Here is a 20117-nt window from a genome sequence, read left to right as displayed (position 1 = left end):
AGAATGGAGAAATGAGGGCCATGATTGAGTAACAGGTGCAAAGCCAATTAGGTTAGATCTTAGTGTAGGAAGGAGAGTAAGATAAAATGGAGGTGGAATGATAGGTTGAGATCACATTGTGAAGGGGTTTAAAAGCTAAATATAGAAGTTGTTTGATTCTAGAGGCAATAGGGAACCACTGTAGTTTATTGAATAAGCAAGTGACCAGATTAGATCTGAGCTAAAGGAAAATCACTTTGGTAACTGTGTGGAGGACAGACTTAAATGGGAAAAGACTTGGGGCAGAGAAGTCTCCCTTCTGGCAAAGAATAAAAAATCAGCAAAAATGTCCAATACAGTAACTGTATTCAATGTATTCAACATTCTCTTCTAGTCCTCACTCATATTCCTGCCATGAAAAAGGAGATACTATCTACTACCTACTCCCTGGAATATTTACTGATTTTTCAGATATTCAAGGTTCAACTTGCTTTATTTTTTCCCCTTCTCCTCTTTATTTTTTTAAATCAAATTTTATTTTTCCAATTACATGTAAAGATTTCAACATTCATTTTTTATAAGATTTTGAGTTCCAATTTTTTCTTCCTCCCTTTTTCCATCCCCAAGATAGCAAAAAATCTGATATAGGTTATACAGGTGCAGTCATGTTAAACTTATTTCTACATTAGTCATGTTGTAAAAGAAGAAAAAGAAAAAAGGGGGGGGGGGAACCATGAATTAAAAAAAGAAGTGAAAATAGTATGCTTCAATCTGCATTCAGATTCCACAGTTCTTTCTGTGGATGTGGATAATAGCATTTTCCACCATGAGTCTTTTGGAATTGTTTTGGATCATTCTAGTACTCAGATGAGCTAAGTCGATCATAGGCGATCATTGCACAATTTCAACTTGCTTTTCAATGAGCTTTTTATTTATATTTTTGTGGTCATTGTATATATCGTTTGTTTGGTTCTGGTTATGTCACTATTCATCAGTTCACACAAATCTCTTAGTTCTCTAAATTCCTCATATGCATCATTGCAAAATATTCCATTACATTCATATGCCATAGTTTTTTTCCCCACCTATTCCCCAACTGATAGATACCTGCTCAGCTTGTTGTTCTTTTTGACCACTAACCATACTGATAGGAATATCTTCACATATGTTATTTCTGTCTGTCTTCTTAGGCAGCAAAGTGCCACAGTGGATAGGGTACTGTATTTTAAGTCAAGAAGAACCCAACTCAAATACTATATGAACTGTGTGATTCTGGGTATGTTGCTTAACCTCTTTCAAACTCAGTTTCCTTATCTGTAAATTGAGAAATCTGGACTGGAAGGTACTCTAAGGTATCTTCTAAATATCTGATCTTATTATTCCTTGGGGTAAAAGCTCAGGAGTGGGATCATTATATCAAAGGCTTTTGGTAGTTCAGTCATTTTCCTTGCATATTTCCAAACTGATACCAATAAGGGCTGAATCAATTCATAATGCCAACTATTTATTAGCTTATATGGCTTCCCATTGCCCCATTAACGATTCTAATTTTTTTGTCACCTTTGCTAAATAACATGGTGTGAGGCAAAACCTCAAAGTTAATTATCCTGCTGTTAGTGATTTTGATAACATTTTCATGTGGGCATTTAGAGCTTACAATTCTTTTGAAAATTTTGTCTCTATCCTCTGACCATTTATCAATGGAGAATGTCCCTTGGTATTATATATTTGTATGAATTCCTTATGTAACTTGGATATCAAACATTTATCCACAGAATTTTATGCAAATATTCTCTCCATAGTTTCCCTTCTTAATAATTTCACTCATGTAAAAGTTTTTTTTTAATTTTATGAGTCAAAAGTATTCATTTTATCTTTAATGATGCCCTCTATCCCATGTTTAGTTAAGAATTCTCCATCTAAAACGCTAGAGAGGATGTAGAAAAATTGAAACACTAATGCATTGTTGGTGGAGTTGTAATCCAACCATTCTGGAGAGCAATTTGGAACTATGCCCAAAGGTCTATAAATAAGCAATACCACTTCTGGGGCTGTATCCCAAAGAAATCACAGAAGTGGGGACAAGACCCATATGTACAAAAATATAGCAGCTCTTTTTATGTTGGCAAAGAATTGGAAGTCAAGAGGATGCCTATCAATTGGGGAATGGCTAAACAATTTGTGGTACATGAATGTAATGGAATACTACTGTGGTATATGAGGAGCAGATGGACTTCATAATAACTTGGAGAGACTTATATAAACTGATGCTGAGTGAGGAGAGCAGAACCAGGAGAACTTTGTACACAATTACAGACACATCATATGTGTGATGACTAACTTTGATAGACTGGACTCCTCTCAGCAATACAAGGCTAGAAGACAACTACATAAGACTCTTAATGGAAAGGGAGATCCACAACTAGAGAAAGAACAACAGAGCCTCAGATTGAAGCAAACTATTTGCTCTCTCTCATTTGTGTTGTGTTTTGTTTTATCCCTTCTTTTTCATTGTTGAGCCCATGGTTATAATCCTTTACAACATGATTAACATTTAATGTGAAGGTATTTGTAGAACTTATATTTGATTACATGCTGCTGGGGGGTGGGGGGAGAGGGAGGAGAAGAGGGGGAGAAAATTTGAAACTTAAGAGATTGTGGAACTGAATTTTGTAAACTAAAAGTAAATTAAAATAAATTAAAAGAATTCTCCACTAACTAAAGTTTTGAAACATACCTGATCTTGTCCTCTTGATTTATTTTGGAAAATGTGACTTTTAATATAATTTAGGTCATGTTACCATTTTAGTACCTTTGTTGTATATGGTATAAGGCTTTAGTCTAAGCCTAATTCCTACCAAACTACTTTCCAATTTTCCCAGAAGTTTTTGTCAAAAAGGGAGAATTTCCCTGAGTAATTGAGTCTCTAGAGATTATCAACACAATTAACTATTTTTGATTGCTTCTTCTGTTTTTGCTTATACAGTTTACTCCACTGATTATTTTTCTGTTTTTTTAACCAGTACTAAATAGTTTTAATGGTTCTCTATCCCTTCTTCCTCCCTCTCTATAAATATAGATGTCAAAATAGATATACATATGTATCTATATATACAAATATATGCATATATATATAGGTATTGCTACATATGTATGTAAGTGCATAAGTATTGCTAAACAAATATGTGCGTATACAGAGGGAATAAGAGAGAGCTCTGGCAAATCTAATACAGCTATTCATCCAGTCATAATTTTTTCTTATTTTTTTATATTCTTGAATTTTTGTTCTTTCAGATGAATATTCTCTCAGTTAATTTGATTGGCATATCACTAAAACTTTAAATAATTTAGATAGTACCATCATATTGGCACACCCCAATCACAATCAGTGAATATATCTCCAATTATTTGTCTCCTTCTCTCTCTGTCTCTGTCTCTTCCTTTTTTTTTTTAATGATTGGGTTTCCTTATCTCACCCAGACTGGAAGTACAAGGACTACTCGTGTCTAAGCCCACGGCAAAACAGTACAAAAGATCTCACCTACCCTGGCTTGGATCTGGATTAATTTGCCCTCTCCTTGGAAACTTGGTCTCCACAAACACCACTCCTTGAGGCCAAGGTTTACCATATGGACACGAGATTTAGTGCAGACAGCCCACTGCACCTCAGAACTCCCCAAATCAAGAAAGAGATTGGCCAGCCTCAGCCTCTCAGGTAACTGGTATGTGAGTGGGTCAACATAGCCCCTTTATTTCTTAAAGAGTGTTTTGTAATTGTATTTATATAAGTTAGTATGTGTATTGTGAGATTATATTCATTTGCAGATATTTCATTCATTTTATAGTTATTTAAAATGGTGTTTTACTTATTATAATTTCTTCCCAGTTTCTATTGGTACTGTATAGAAATGATGATGATTTATAAATTTATTTTGTTACTGCTTCTTTATGATGCTATTAATCATCTCAATTAGTTTCTTCATTGATTCTGTAGTCTTCCATTACCTCATCATGCCATCTACAAAAAGAGATAATTTCGTCTTCTTTTTGCCAATGTTTCTACCTTCAATTCAGTTTTCTTATCTCATCGTTATAGTTAGCATTTCTAGAACTATGTCAAATAATAGTAAAGAGGAGAAATCCTTGTATTGCCCTCTGCTTGTAGTAGGAAAGTGTCCAATATTTCTCCTTTACCTTTCTTTATTTCCCCAACACTTTATATTCCCAGTATCATAGTGCCTAGCACACAGTAGGTACTTAATAAATATTTGTTAACAGTGACTTTGCAAATAATGCTGGTTCTTGTTTTTAAATGTTTTTATTATATTAAACAAACTCTGCTAATATTTTCAGAGTTTTAAAAATAAACGAGTACTTCTATCAAATATATCTTCTGCACCTGTTAGAATAATCATGCAGGGTTTTGAGGCTTATGTGTTCAGTTATGTTCATTGTTTTTAATGTAGAACCATCTTTTCATCTCTGTTATGTGTGCAAATTGGTCATATTATTTTCTGTGTGTATTTCTATATTTTCTAAAATGTGTATATTGCATATACACAATATATGTATATTTTCTTTTTTTTTCTTTTTGGAGGGGGAAAGGCAGGGCAGTTGGGGTTATGTGACTTGCCCAAGGTCACACAGCTAGTGTTATGTGTCTGAGGTCAGATTTGAACTCAGGTCCTCCTGACTCCTGGGTTGGTGCTCTATTCACTGCACCACATAGCCACCCTTGTATGTGTGTGTTTTCTAAAAAAAAAAATCTTATTGAATTTTAAAATTCATTGTGGACATGGAAATAAATTTCAAACATGTAAATATTTTAGAATAAGAAAGTGCCTTGGAGATCATTCCCATCTTCATTTGTAATGAAAAATGAAAAAAAAAATGAAAAAGCTACTTAGCAAGGCAATTTAAAAGCTGAGGTCAGAATCTTGTTCTCCTGCTTCTCAAATGAATGCTGCTTCTACTGCCACCAAGCTACTCCTCTATCACTGCTCCTTCTAGAAAATTAATCCTGAATAATGTTTATCGTACAACATTGTAAATAAGTTTGTGTACACACTCCAAAGTGGGGGAAAAAATCTAGAATTAGAAACAAAGAATCAAAGCAAGCAATTAAACTGTTTTAAATTTACTAGGAATTCTGAAATATCTTCATTGAAATGCTTTCTTTTTAAAAATGATTACCTGATATGATTGTGATGGAATACTATTGTGCTGTGAGAAATGACAGGATGCTTTCAGAAAACCTGGAAAGACTTACATGAACTAATGCAAAGTGAAATGAGCAGAACCAGGATAACATTGCACACAGTAACAGCAACATTGTGTGATGATCAATTGTAAATGGCTTAGAGCTATTCTCAGTAATACAATGATACAAGAAAATTCCAAAGGATTTATGATGAAAAATGCTATCCACCTCCAGAGAAAGAACTAATGAATTTAATATGAAGCATACTTTATTTTTACTTCATTTTTCTTGGTGTTGTTTTTTTTTCTTTGTGTTCTCTTTTGTTCTTGTTAATCGGTTATTTTTTCAGTCATGTCTGACTCTTCATGATCCCATTTGGGGTTTTATTGGCAAAGATATTGGAGTGATTTGCCATTTCCTTCACCAGCTCATTTTATGGATGAGGGAACTGAGGCAAACAGGATTAAGTGACTTGCCCAGGGTTACACAGTCAATCTTCCTGACTCCAAACCCATTACTCTATCCACTGTGCCACCCAGCTGCTGTGTTTTATTCTGCAACATAACTGATGTGGAAACATGTTTTGTATGACTTCACATGTAAAATCTATGTCAAAGTACTTGCTTTCTCAAGGAATGAGGAGGAGAGGGAGGGAAGAAGAGAATGAAGAAATTGATTCATTGAAGACCCAGACTCTATTCTGATCAGTATCAATCAATTTGCTATGATTATAAGTTCTGTATATTTGGCCCCAGAACTGTAAGCTGCAGATTGTAAGATCACTTGCATAATCGTGGAAAGCTGGCAGGAGGCCCTCCATCCTTGTGTTTCCTTGTTGTGGTGACCAAGCCTAGTGTGGCAGAAGTGATTCAGCTACATGGAAAGTCCCCCCAAATTATTTTTGTACCTCTGAATAATTTTCTCTTGTCCAATAAGAAGAGGTGTCCATTTTATGACCATCCAGCCAATGGAGATGCCCTATGCTTCACCCATCCTATGACCACCTTATGACCACCTAGTCAATGGAAATATTCCTTGCTTGGCCCAACTCATAATTTTGCTGATATATTTTTTGTTTATTTTATTCTATGCATCATATGTTAACCAATGAAATTATTCTGTATATGATATAGCTGTTCTTGATTGTTTAGACATCCAATCCTATAAAAATAGGGCCCTGAAAGGAGGGGGCATCTCAGACTGTACATCATTAGAGGGGACCATGGACCCCCTCAAAGCTCAGAGTTTTTCCTCAGTCTCTTTTATTGCAGGTTGGATAATTTTTATCCCAACAGGAAGAAATTTGGAACTCAAAAATTTTTTTAAATGAATGTTAAAAATAGCTTTTATATTGAACTGAGAAAAAAATAAAATAAAAACATTCTTTTAAAAGATATATTACCTGTAATTTAACACAAGTTTTGATGTTATTAGGAATAACCATATCATTCATAAGGTATTGTAGTAGCAACTACACTGGCATACCCAGGATGGCTGCTAGCACAGGTTGTTAGATCTACTTTACTAGGAAAGATAACTGTTTAAAGGGTCAATCTTTTTAAATTATATTCACTAGTTTAGGGGAAAAGTCAGCACCCTGAACTTCAGAGAAAATACAAGCAGAGAAATAAATACCAACAGACAGGGTTCTGACTGCCTGAATCAACTATACACTTTACATACATCCTTGGATCAAGAGAGCCTTTACCTCTGAGCAGTTGGGGAAATCTTAACATATGGCCACTCAGAATCTCTATCAGGGAATCACAAGATACTTCTTATAAGTGAACCCAAAAAGCAAAATACAGGCTCAAACTATATAAATGCTTCTCAGAGCCAAAAGCATCACAACCCTCTGTCACTAGTGCCTAATTAGAAATTAGCAAAAGGTGTGAAAACCTTCCTACCCACAAGCCTCCCCTAAGCAAGTTTCCTTTAATGGGCTCCTGGTGATGCCTATTAATGGGCAGGGAAGATCTTAAATCCCATTAGCATTACAGGTAAACAGAACCCGCATTAGAAATTTTGGTGCCCAGGGTCAGATTCATACAAATTACCCAGAGAAAGAAGCACAGAACTTTTCAAGATAAATTCTACTGGAGGAAGTGAAGTAGTACTGGGATACAAGGTCCCATGGGAGGGTAGAAACCAGATAAAACCCAGAAAACTCTATCATTGAAGAGACAGAGAACCATAGGTGGTAGCTTCTACAGGCAGAAACCACAGGGTACCATTCAGCAGGCTGCTAGAATAGGAAGATAAAGGAGTAGGGAGGAAGGCAGGGATGGGCACAGGAAGAAGCCATCTGGGATGTGGTAAAAAAAAGTATATTCTCTTAATTTAGTCCCTCTATTTAATTGATTCTGCTACCCAGGTGCTAAAAAGAAACCAATATTACTTAAGTAGTATAAGTGTGGCAGTATACTCTAAATTTGGGGTCACTGGTGCAAAGCCCTGCTTTACCCAACCTAATTATGGCTCACTATATCACTAATGAGGGCTCGTTTTTCTCATGCTTCCACAAATAGTTATTACCATTAATTTATATCTCAGATAAAATCATTGCTCATTTTGACTTCTTATCAACATGTTATGTTAATTTAATTATTTTTATCTTTCAAATGTTATCATTTATATTGAAACCATTTTAGAAAAGCCTAAGTATATTTACTGCCTAACAAAATCCTAAGAAGACAATGAAAATATTTTTAAAAGCAATTTGAGGTATTTTTTGGAGGCAGAGTTCAACAGTCCTAACAGCAAACTGCCTGAAATTAGTAGTCTTATAATTTTTTATATCATTGTTTAGAACAAAACTAAATCGATTTGCTTCTCTGGTTGAAAGATAACATCTGATGTAATTGGATTCACTATGTTGATGATTCCAGGATGACGGTACAAAAAAAGGGAAGCAAAATGTAGGGCAAAGCCAGAAAATAATGTTTTCAGAGGTTAGAAGAATGTAACATATTATTCTTTGTGCAATAAAAGTATAAAAGGCAGTATTTGAGGAAACATTCATCTGCAATAGTATTTTTAAGAGTTATGTCAGTATAAATACCTGGTAACCATAGCAACTGTGGCAAATTATATTACTTCCACTCTCTGTCCAACAAAATGACTGAGATTATGTCTAAACCCAGTTTGCCCTCATCACTTCAAAAAGAGTAAGAACTATGACAAATAAAAGAACAATTAGTATAGGAAGTTAAAAAAAAATAGAAATCCTCGAATGGAAAACTAGCAAAGATATTGAAGAACTAAGCAAGCAAATAAAAACTCGTAATACCACAAAGAAATCCTGTGCCATAAAAGATTGTTAGTGGAAATCTATAGATATAGATGTAGAAGAGAACAATTTGATAGCTGTAACTAGTATCCCAGAAAAGATCGTTGAATGGCCATGACAATAGCAAGAGTAGTTACAGCCCAATAACTGAATTGACAAAAAAAAGGAAATTCAGAACTCAATGAGAATTCCAAAGAAAAGCCAATGATTTCAAATAGCTTAAAATATTTCATTGTATCTTATTTTTACTAATGCCTTTTCATTTTACATCAATTCACTTCTAAATGTATCTCCCTCTCCTACCCAGTGCACAATTCCTTATAACAAAGATTTAACATGAAAGAGAAAAAAATACTTCACACCCATGGTCCCCCAACTCTGCAATATAAGGAAAGTACATCCTCTCAACTCTTCTTCAGGGCCAAAGTTGGTCATTATGCTTACGAAACGGCCAATTAAGATTTTTTTTTTCATTTGTTAAAGTCATTGTATATTCCCTCCAACCTCTGGTTCTGCTTATTTCACATTGCATCAGTTTATGTATCTCTCTGTGCTTCTCTAAATTCTTTATGATTATCATTTCTTATGGCACAGTAAATATTATTAAATTCATGTACCACAAGTTGTTTAGTTATTTCTAATTGGATAAGGACCTAATTTTCCTCCTTTTTTTTTTGCTATCAAAAATAAGTTACTATGACTCTTATGGTGTAAAAAGGACCATTGTTTCTGTTTTTTACCTCCTTAGGATAAGGTCTGACAATAAACTCTCTCGGTTAAAAATAGTTTTTAAATATGGAAGGAACAAAGAATATGGAGTCAGAGGTCATGGATTCAAATTCCACCTCTTTCATTTATTACCTGTATGACTTAGGGAAAATCACTTAATCTCTCTGGGCCTCATTTAAAATGAAGGAATCAGACTAAATAGTCTCTAAGATTCCTCCTAGCTCTAAATCTAATGATCCTATGGTACAGACATTTTAGTTACTTTTTAAAAAGCATTTTTCAAAATTGCTCTGTAGAATGGTTGAATTAATTCATACCTCCAATAGCATGTTAGTGTGCATATCTTCCTGTAGCTTCTCCAATATCTTCCTTATCTTTGCTGAATTGTTGAATGTGATATGAAACCTTACATTTGTTTTGATTTACACTTATTATTTGGTATTTGGATCAATCAAACAGTTGTTGATTATTTGCATTTCTTCTTTTGAGAATTATTTGTTTACATTTTTTAATCCTTTATCCATTTCAAGGGGAGCTCCTGGGGTCAACTATTTTAATCAATTTCTTAAATGTGTCTTATATATTAGATGCTTATCAGATTTGATGAAAATATTTCCTCATTAACAATTTCCCTTCTTGTTCAAGCTTTGTTGATTTTTTCATGCAAAAACTGCAGCTGACAAAGATTAGTAAATCAAAGTACATCTTGAAAAAGAAATTAAGGAGACAGAACTTAAAAACACAACAATACAAGAGCTAGTAGAACAAAATCAAAACACATCAAAATGGAAAAATATGCACAACTGTCTTCACAGGGACAACTAAGCTAGATGTCAGAATTTGGGAAGATCCTTTTCAAAAGTCACTGGGATCTGGGAAAAAATGTGATGAAACAAAGTTCCTCAATACCGTACTTCAGGAAATCAGAAAAAGATCCAGAAATATGGAAACCAGTGAGCTAAGGGCAGACTGATAGAATCCACTGGGCATGATCATGGGGAAACTCCAGGTTTCCCTGAAACTACCCCAAATGTGGTTGCTTAATTCAGGAGTTACCAGGGGAAAGGGATGTCCAAGAAGCAATTACTCAAGTACCCAGAATTACTCAAGATTTCTAAAGTATAAAGAAGCTGTCCCACTGTTGTACATATAACCTAAGGTCAATTATTCTTTTAAAGTCCCATTTGCACCAAAATATTAAAGTGGATTGAGGAATAACCAAATTATAATATGTGAATGTAATGGAATATCAATAGGCAGTAAGAAATGATGAGTACTGAGATGCACAGGAAGACTTATATGATCCGATGAAAATTAAAATAAGTAGAAACAGTAAAACAATATATATAATGAGAACAAGAATGTAACCAGAAAGAACATCATGATGTTCCAATGGAGCAGTGGGTATGGTACACTGCATATAATGTTTGATTTGGTTTGACATGTTAGTTTTGTTTAATTTTTTAAAATTCTTATCATAAGGGATAATTCTCCACCCAACCTCTAGCCCTGATACCTATCTTTGGTAGGGGAAGGATAAATTGGCAAATGTAGGTACTGTAAAAATATCAATGAGGTTTTTAATTTAATTTTTAAAAAGAAGGAGCTGGGTATTCAGGTTTTAATAATTACTAGGATGATAATCTCAACCTTGGTTTTTTTACCTGTAAAATAAGAGATAATAATAGCACTTATGTTGTTGTAAGGATAAATTATTATTTTAAAGCACTTTGCAAACCTTCAATTACTATGTAATTGTTAGCTATTGTTATATCATAATTATTATTTTTTAAAAGAAGGAACTGGACACAGTCTCTAATTATCGATTAGGTTGGGATCATGATATCATAAATGATAAAATATAGGTTTGAGGTTAAGAAGTATTAACACACTTGATTTTCCTATCAGAGTTTAAAATACTACAACAGGGAAAGAATAAATATGGTAATACAGCCTGCATCTAGGAAGAGAAGCACAATTCATAAATGGAAATGAAATAGATTTTTTTAGAGGCTTACTCATTGTGAGCTGTCTTCCACCCACAGCCACAACCCTATCTAAAGCAATTACCATGCTAGATAACAATGTGACAGCCAAAACCTATAGACTTTGAACCTAGGGGATAAGAAAGGTTCTCTCTAGGGATTGCCAGCCTAGAACATCCTCAAAGCAATTAAAATTGTTCTACTGCATTCAATTGCAAATTGAAGCCTTTAAAAGGTCCATTGTTTCTGTTTTGGCCAGGAACCCTGAGGGTTTTCCCCTCCCAGACTGATTTTTTTTGTTGTTGGACTAGGTAAAAGAGGCCATTCTTTGCCTCATTTCCTACCTAGCCTCAATCACTGAATGGGTGTTGCCTCAATCAAAATGAGACTTAGGAAAGATCTTAGTTTTAAAAGACCACCATCTCCCAATGCATCCAGAGCAATCTGCAGTTGTCCTGATTTATATCTTTACACTGGACCCAGATGGCTCCTGAGGAGAAAGTGAGACTGGTGACTTTGCACAGCCCTCCCTCCCTTAAATCCAATTCACCTTCATGTCAGGATATCACCTTCCTGAGGTCATTGGTCTTCTTTGAGAATGAAGGACAAAAAACAACAATCTGTGAGAGTAACTCAAATCACATGTTGTACATCAAAAGGCAAGGTCAGAACCGAAGGAAAGGAAGATATTGAGTTGCACGTATAACTACAAAACTTTTTTTTTTTACTTTAAAGAAAGGAAGCCAGTTCAAAAGGCTAAATACACTGACCCCCAAGATCCAAAAATGTCATGTGGATTCCCTGCATAACAGGTTTTCAAATATTTAGTGCATTTTGGAATTTCCAATGGGGATATTTTCCTCAACAAGAAGTCACAGCTTTGTTTCCCTCTTTGTAACATGATGATCTGTAGCTGATGAATTCTGAAGACTGTTAAGAACTCTAAATGCAATGTCAATAGAACATTTATCATTCCTTGGAAGAAGGGAGCCCCTTAAACACAATGAAGCATCATAGACCCTGTCCGAGGTCTCCAAGTCTTGAAGCATTATAGAATCATCTATGGAACATTTACTATTTTCAATGTGACCCCTAGAAGACCATAAAAATGCAATAGTTGCTTCAAGTATTGATTCCTTTGGTAACAACCTACCTCCTAAAGAAAGAAGCAGAAATGGCCACATTGGGAATTTTTCCCCAAAATTCTACTTCTGTATTCATGACCATGTTTTATTCCTATTCTCCCCTCCCTCTCAGCAGCAACACTTTATTTTAAATGGCACATTAAATATTACTAAACTGCATCCAAATGGCTTCACTGTGTATGCCATCCATTCATTAATACCAAATGAGATCACTACAATTAGTGGTATAGTACAAAATCCCAGCTTAATTAATAATGACAGGATGTCTACCATGAGGCTTCTGCTCCCCTGGGGTGAGTGTATAGTCAGTAAAAGAAAAAAGAACACATATGGGGAGAGCTTGCTGGTAATCGGAAAGACAATGTAGGGTAACACAAATGATTAAACATCGAAAATTCAAAGCGTCTAGCAGAAGCTGCAAACAATTAGTCTTTTTCTCTTTCAGGAGCAGCCTGGGAAGCAGGATCTTAATTCAAGCTCTGCACGATTGCTGAGCAATGCCAAATAAGGGACGATAGAGTTGCAGAGGATGCAAAATGGGAAATGGGTGATTAAGCCTCATTTGAGTTTTAAAATTGAGATCCTTGGAAGAGCTCCAGTAATTGACAATAATCACATTTACATCTACCTAGATGAAAATTAGGAACATTATTGAATCTCTGTCTAGTGTGGAACGCTTTAAGGAAAAAAACTTCTCAGCTCCCAAATAGACTTCATGTGGTCTGATGTCTTCAGCAAGACCCTGAAAGAGAGCACCTGCTGCTACTCTGAACATTAATAGCTTCCTCTCTTACTTGTCCTTTTGTTGCAACACCAGAAACCAAGAATGCAAGAAGCACACCACCGTGTTTGCATTAGAAAGGTGACCTTTTCTAAAGGTAATCTGAAGGAGTAAGAGGGCAGAGAGAAGGAATCTCATTTGGTTTCTAGAACTCAGATTAATTCTGCTGTATTTTTTTCCAAGTTAATTTTATTAACGCTTCCACACATTGTAAATAGTGTGGACAAGAGAGTAAAGGAAACGATAGAATGTTGTCTGTTTATTACAGAGGTTGTTAACATCAGCAGTAACAGCAGTAGGGTCTCTAGATCTCAATACTAGTCCATATCCCAGGCTTCTCTTCCTTTCTAAAGCACTGGACGAATGAATAAGTTCTAGTCCTTTAATAGAAGGATTTTGGGGGCAGCTAGGTGGCACAGTGAGTAGAGTGCCAGCCCTGGAGTCAGGACCTGAGTTGAAATCTGGCCTCAGACACTTAACACAAAAAAACTAGCCGTGTGGCCTTGGGCAAGTCGCTTAACTCCAATTGCCCTCCAAAAAGCAAAAAAAAAAAAAAAAAGGGATTTCAGATATGTTTGTTCACATTGGCATCATAAAATTATATTTATTTTACTGTGTCCTATTTGTCCAAATTCATTTTCCCAGAGCCTTAGCTTGGTACAATGGGGGTAAAAAGCTAGATATGGAGTCAGAGGATTTAGGTTCAAATCTTGACTTTGCTCCTTACCATCCATGTAACCTTGGGACCATCACTTAACTCTCTGGGGATCTGTTGTCTCATTTGTAAAATGAAGTAGTTGGAACAATTGACTTCTGAGTCTTACTTTACTCATCTGTAAAATGGAGATTGTAATATTTGCACTAGCTACTTCCCAGGGATGTTGTATGGAGAATTTTATAAATCTTAAAATGATGTATAAATGTACATTGTTACTATTATTCCTTATTTTAAGCAGAAAGAAAATTTTGACAATAGCAAGAAAATGGAAAACACTGACAATAGCAAGATAATGGAAAGAAAGTGACTCCTTATCAGCACCATAGGAAACAGGGGACAATAGCCTTAGTAATGACACCCAGCCAACAGGCAGTAGCCCTGATACTGCAAGTAATGAGAGAGTGGAAGGGGCCTAGTTTACTGACCTTTGCCAGGAAGGCTAAAGGTGATGTAGGCCCCAGCCAAATGGAGTGGTTTTTAGACTCTGACACAGAATTCTTGAGACTTCAGGTACTGCCTTTAATTTTCTTTCTGCCAACTTTTACTTGCTTTTACTTTGCCTTATAATCACCTTGAGAACTGCTTTGTATCTGGGGGCTATTTATATTATTGAAGGGATGGGCCATTTAAGCTTTCAGGCTCTGAGAGAGTCATCCTACCAAGTGTTGAACCAGTACAAAGTTGCAAGGAGAAACACTTAGGATTACTATAAGGAAACTTCTCCTGACGATTAGTTATCCCAGTGGAGTGTGGGCTGCTTGGGGTGTTGATGACTCTTCCCTTACTGGAGATCTTCAGACCAAGAAATGACTAGCTGATCATGGAAGACGCTGATTTTATTACACCATGATAGCAGACGATAGTGGTAACGGGAATTTGAAGATCTTCCCTGCTCCTTAATAGGCCCAAGGGAATTTGAAGATATTCCTTGCCCCCAATAGGCCGAATATGGTGGAGGATGTGGTCGGAGAAGCCTGTGTTGGGAGGAGCTTGCTGAAAAGTGGAGCAGAGTCCACAGGAAGCTGGGAGTCAGAGCAGTTAGAGCTGGATGGAGGAAAGGATGCACCCAAGGAGATAGGCTTGTGACTGTTTGTTTTTTGACAAGTCGGCTTGTGAGAGTTTGTTTGTGGGAAGGCTAAAGGATGATGGTGTTCTCTGCTCTGCTATGGTGCATTAACTTTGTTACTATGATGAACTTGTTTTCCTGTGTTGGGATCTGGTTTTCTGGTGTCTGAATAAATGTTTTGCTTATGTCTTCCATATGGAGAGTCTGTTATATTTTGCGATTCAGAATTATGTCAGCATATTTGTAGTCACCATCGGTGCTGTGAATATTGCATTGGTGCTACACAGATAGATTTAAGAGCAGTAAAAGGTTGGAAGAAGAATGAAATCAAAATATCTTCAGGGTTAAAAATTGTGATTACTAGTTCTCCATAGAGAAAAGAACTGTGTATCTACAAGTTGTTTATGGAGTTAGGATCCACAGCTGCTGGGGGATAAGTGATAGTAATAGTCTGAATTGATTTTAAAGACATTGACAAGACAGGCTTGAATCACAGAGTACTAGACAAAGGTACATATATTTATAGACATTTCTGTTTCATGAGTTCCAAATGAACTTTAGGATCTCATAAAAACTACAACATTTCTCTTCCTAAACTACTTTATATTAGAATATTAGAATAGTAGCTAGCATTTATATAATGCTTTTCAGTTTGCAAAATGCTTTACACACATTATGTTATTGTATTCTCACAAGAATCCCCATTTAAGGAAACTGAGGCAGACAGAGGTTAAGTGATTTGCCTGGGGTGACACTTCTAGTGAGTGTCTAAGGCTGAATTTGAACTCAAGCCTCCCTGACTCCAAGGTCAGTTCTCTATCCACTGTGTTGCCCAGAGATTTCATCCTCAAGCCTAAGTGGGGTTTCCACAAGAATTAGAATACATTTTAGAGAAAAGGTTTTCTTATGAGCATGATATAATCCATTCAATACACATTTGATAATAATCATTCCTCAGAGTACAAGGTCTCTCATTATTGTTATTATTATTATTAGAGGTAATATGGTGTAATGGAGAGAAAGTCAGTCTAAGAGTTATGAAAACCTGAGTTCAAGTACCTTTTATGACCATGCTTGACACCCCTGGTGTGGCCTTTAAAGGACTGGATGGAATAAGGAAGACTGGAATTCAAATCCTGCAATAAACACTATGCAGGGGTGCAGGCCGTATTAATATGTTCCTTTGATGATAGAGCATGGCTGTTGGGCATATGGATGTAAGATATGAGATTAATCTCCTGGGTTTTTGTGATGGGCTTGCTACTTATACGAAGAGATGAAGGTGTGTTTTCAGATGTGACTTGGATATAAGCACAACGAGGAAGATGAGTTCCCTTGGCCCCTACCAGTTAAGGATCACTGAGATGGAGATTGTAACCAGGCCATTGTTGGGATATTGGGGCTGGCATGCTCTGCTGGAATTTTGAATCCTGAGAATGAGTGACTCTGGGTTCCAGAATATTCCCATGTAACAATGTCAGCATTTGGGGAATAATGAGGCAAGAGCCCTAATAGATATCATATCTGTTTGGAAGATTTCTCTTTTACGCTTTTTAAAATTATGAACTTTATCATCAAAAAAACAAATATTTTAATGTACAAAGAATAACAAAAAGAGAAACTGTTTATGAAAATGTGACCTTCTGTTGGTATAGTGTTTTAGTATATATTAAATTGAACAATGTAGTAACAAAATCATCCTGTCCATATTCCCTTCTGAACTTGTTTTCTTCTGTTTGTTTTTAAATGGTTCATTAATGCTCATTTCTTTCTTTTTTTTTATTTCATCTATTTCATCCATTCCCCAATTGGTGGATATCCACTTTGTTTTGCCTGAAAAAGTTCTGACTATCCAGCAGTCTCTGCACTGGAAAACTACTCCCTCAACAGAGTTTGCAGATTATTTGAGAGTCAAAGTGAGGTGAGATTATTGGAGGGTGAGCAGAGAGCCTCACCAAAAAAACAAAAACCAAAACTTGCTCCTATCTCTGGACTTCAACACCATGCTTCTGCTAACCATTTCACCCTACAACTTCTCTCATTTCTCCATTTCCATTTCTCATTGAGAGCCATGTCTCAAGGCAAGGACAATGTCTTACCCATTTTTCTTTCCCCTACAGCACCAATCACAGTCCCTTTAACATTTAAGTGTTCCATAAATATTTGTTGATCTGATAATGGTGATAAAAAAAAATTTTATAGGGATAGAGAACCAGCTTCAGAGCCAGGAAAACTTGGGTTCTAGTCTTGCCTCTGACATGTAGGGCTTCTACCATCCTGGCCAATTTACTTAATCTTGATACTCTAGGCCTGTGATTCTCTGAGACAGGGTTATTTAAGTAATTTACTTCCTCTTCAGTTAATCTGGGCAACTTGTATTTTTATAAATATTCATCCATTTCACTAAGATTGTCAAATTTATGTGCATACAATTGGGAAAAATAATTCCTAGTTATTGTTTTGATTTCCTCTTCATTGAAGGTAGATTCACCCTTTTCATTTTTGATACTCATAATTTGGTTTTCTTCTGTCTTTTTTTATCATATTGACTAATAGTCTATCAATTTTATTGGTTTTTTCATAAAACCAGCTCTTAGTTTTATTTATTAATTCAATAGTTTTCTTAATTTAATTTTATTAATCACTCCTTTGGTTTCCAGTATTTCTAATTTAGTATTTAATTGAGGATTTTAAATTTGTTCTTTTTCTAGCTTTTTCAATGGCATGCCCAATTCATCGACCTCCTTTTTCTCTAATTTATTAATGTATGCACTCAGGGATATAAAACTTCCCCTAATAACTGCCTTTGCTACATCCCACAAATTTTGGAATGTTGTCTCATTATTGTCATTCTCTTGAATGAAATTACTGATTGTTTCTATAATTTCTTGTTTGACCCACTCATTCTTTAAGATTAAATTGTTTAATTTCCAATTAGTTTTTAATCTATCTTTCCATGGCCCTTTATTGCATATGATTTTTATTGCATCATGATCTGAGAAGGACGCATTTAATATTTCTGCCTTTCTGCACTGAATTGTGAGGGTTTTATGCCTTAGTATATGGTTGATTTTTGAGTATGTGCCACGAACTGCTGAGAAGAAAGTATATTCCATTTTATCCCCATTCAGTTTTCTCCAGAGAGCTATCATATCTAGCCTCTCTAAAATTCTATTTGACTCCTTAACTTCTTTCTTGTTTATTTTGATGTTAGATTTATCAAGTTCAGAGAGGGGGAGATTAAGGTCCCCCACTAGTATAGTTTTGCTATCTATTTCTTCCTCTAATTCCCTTAACTTCTCCTCTAGGAATTTGGACACTATACCACTTGGTGTATATATGTTAAGTAATGATATTGCTTCATTCTTGATGGTGCCTTTTAGCAGGATATAGTTTCCTTCCTTATGTCTTTTAATTAGATCAATTTTTGCTTTTGCTTTATCTGAGATAAGGATTGCTACCCCTGCTTTTTTTACTTTAGCTGAGGCATGATATATTTTACTCCAGCCTTTTACCTTTACCCTGTGGGTATCCCTTTGTTTCAAATGTGTTTCTTGTAGACAGCATATTGTAGGATTATGGTTTTTAATCCATTCTGCTCTCTGCCTCTGTTTTAGGGGAGAGTTCATCCCATTCACATTCACAGTCATGATGACTATCTGTCTCTTTCCCTCCATCCTATTCCCTCCCCTGCTTATGTTTTTGTTCCTTCCTTCTCCTTTCCCCTCCTTAAGGGTTTTCCTTTTGACCACCACTTCGCTCAGTGTTCCCTCCCTGTGACTCCCCCTTCTTCACCTACCCTCTCCCCTTACTATTTCCTTCCCCTCTAATCCCCCCTTTTTATCCTTCCCTTACTACCCTCCTAATGTCTATAGGACACGATAGATTTTTTTTTTAAGCAATTGGAGTTAAGTAACTTGCTCAAGGTTACATGGCCAGTTATTTCTGGGTGTGGTGCTAAGTATCTGAGCCCGGATTCGATCCCAGCTCTCCCGACTCTGGGGCCAGTGCTCTTACTCACTGCACTACCTGTCCACCCCGTCACAATAGATTTTTATACTTATCAGAGTATATTATTCCCCCTTTGACCCCAAACCAATGAGAGTAAATTTCATACAGTGCTCCTCTCCCTCCCTCCTTTCCCTCTATTTAATGAGTTTTGTGTCTTTTTATATTAGAATCTTAAACTTAACTGATTATGTTGATCCCTCTTTGAACCAGAACCAGTGAGAATAATGTTCAACTGATGTTCCTCTCCCTCTTTCCTTCCCCTCTACTATAGTGTGTTTTTTATGCCTCTTTGTGTGGCATAATTTACCTTTTTCTGTCTCATCCTTTCCTTTTATCCCATCACAGTCCCTTTGACTCCTTTACTAAGGTTTTTTTTATCATCAGATTAGTTCATTTATACCCATACCCTCTATCTATGTATAACCCTTTTAAAGGTCATGATAATCATATAAATTTTGATATTGACAGTTATCAGCTTCTCATATAGGGATGTAAACATTTTGCTCTTATTGCATCCCAAGTTATGTGCATGTGTGCGTGTGTGCATGTGTGTAGGTGTGAGTGTGTGTTTTCCTTGTTTACCTTTATATGTCTTTCTTGAGTCTTGTAATTGGAGATCAAATTTTCCAGTGAGCTCTGGCTTTTTCATCAGGAAAGTCTGGAAGTCCCTTATTTCATTAAATTATCATCTCCTTTCCTGAAAATTATGCTCAGTTTTGCCAGGTAGTTAATCCTTGGTTGCAGTCCTAGTTCTTTTGCCCTACGAAATATCAAATTCCAATCCCTCTGATCTTTTAATGTAGAAGCTGCTAGGTCCTGTGTGATCCTGACTGTAGTTCCATGACATTTGAATTGTTTCTTTTTGGCTGCTTGCAGTATTTTCTCCTTAATCTTGTAATTCTGGAATTTGGGTACTATATTTCTTAGAGTTTTCAATTTGGGATCTCTTTCAGGAAGAGTCCGGTGAATTCTTGCGATAACTATTTTACATTCTGATTCTAGGACTTCAGGACAGTTTTCTTTGACAATCTCTTGGAGGATGTTGTCCAGACTGGTTTTTTTCATCATGGCTTTCTGGTTGACCAGTAATTCTTAAGTTATCTCTCCTGGATCTGTTCTCAAGGTCAGTTGTTTTTCCAGTGAGATATTTTACACTTTCTTCCAATTTTTCAATCTTCATGTTTTGTTTGATTGACTTTTGGTGCATCATAGAG

General features: G+C 35.8%; 1 long non-coding RNA gene across 2 annotated transcripts in view; it reads left to right on the top strand.

The window, feature by feature from the left end:
- LOC138161455 (uncharacterized) overlaps positions 1-20117 on the top strand; it is a 47427-nt gene that overhangs the window by 13457 nt on the left and 13853 nt on the right. Inside the window, exon 3 of one of the 2 annotated variants that reach the window (XR_011168373.1) lies at positions 3460-3694. This is a non-coding gene — a long non-coding RNA (uncharacterized lncRNA). Of the gene's footprint in view, positions 1-3459; positions 3702-20117 lie in introns of both variants that reach the window. The other variant, XR_011168367.1, reaches the window with a different exon arrangement.

Source organism: Petaurus breviceps, unplaced genomic scaffold (assembly GCF_028583685.1).
Source record: "Petaurus breviceps papuanus isolate PSGF00001 unplaced genomic scaffold, PetGlider_PUasm1.0 118, whole genome shotgun sequence".
Lineage (NCBI taxonomy): Eukaryota > Metazoa > Chordata > Mammalia > Diprotodontia > Petauridae > Petaurus > Petaurus breviceps.
This window is presented reverse-complemented; position numbering and strand designations above follow the sequence as displayed.